Genomic DNA, 917 nt, shown 5'->3' on the forward strand with positions numbered 1-917 from the left:
TATATATATATATATCGGGATGGATAGGGATAAATTTAACCTAAATTCGACTCCGTTTTGTCCCGCCCAAAAATTCGTCCCGTTAAAATTCGTCTTAATACAATATAGATAGGGTGGATATCCGCAGGTTTGGGTAGTATTACCATCCCTAACCTTCACAACCACTTGAATAAGAAGATAGTATTTCGAATTATGGCATCACCAACTTCAAACCTTCTACTTTTTTTGGGAGCTCGTATAATTTTTCATTTTACTAAAAACATCGCGTCTCTCCGGTCTTTCTTACTCCACGAAAAATATTTTTATAAAAATATTATTTTTTTTGCTATTACCTATACAAGTTGAGATAATAAATAAGTTTTGTTTTCGTTAGCAAGGACATTTTTAAAATTTTTTAACTTAGCGAGTCACATCAGTTCATATCACTAATGTCCGCTTGCAATTTTAATGTTGATAGAAGTTAAGAATATAATTGGTATTATTTAAAAAATTGAAGAATAAAATTAATACAAATTCAAATAATATTTTATCCTAGAATTATTTATGTATTTATTGTGTCATAATGTATTAAATTTTAAAAAACATAACTAAACAAACCCAAACATAAAAAAGGACTGGTTTTATGAAAAAAAAAACATTTCCTAAAAATATAAAAAAAAATACACGAACATTGAAGCAGTGTCCTCTTTTTTTTCTTGGTGATTTGATTTAGAATTATTCACGCATTTAATATTTAAAAAATATAAAAATAAATATTTTCTCTCTTCAATCAACAATTATATTTTTTATTGATTAAATAATATTTTTTAATAAAACTGATGGTATTATCCTAAAAATAATTAATAACAATAACAATCAAGATTTAAATAGCTAAATTTTTAATTTAAAACTTAAAATTTTTTAATATTAATCTCCTA

Source organism: Arachis duranensis, chromosome 8, assembly GCF_000817695.3.
Source record: "Arachis duranensis cultivar V14167 chromosome 8, aradu.V14167.gnm2.J7QH, whole genome shotgun sequence".
Classification (NCBI taxonomy): domain Eukaryota; kingdom Viridiplantae; phylum Streptophyta; class Magnoliopsida; order Fabales; family Fabaceae; genus Arachis; species Arachis duranensis.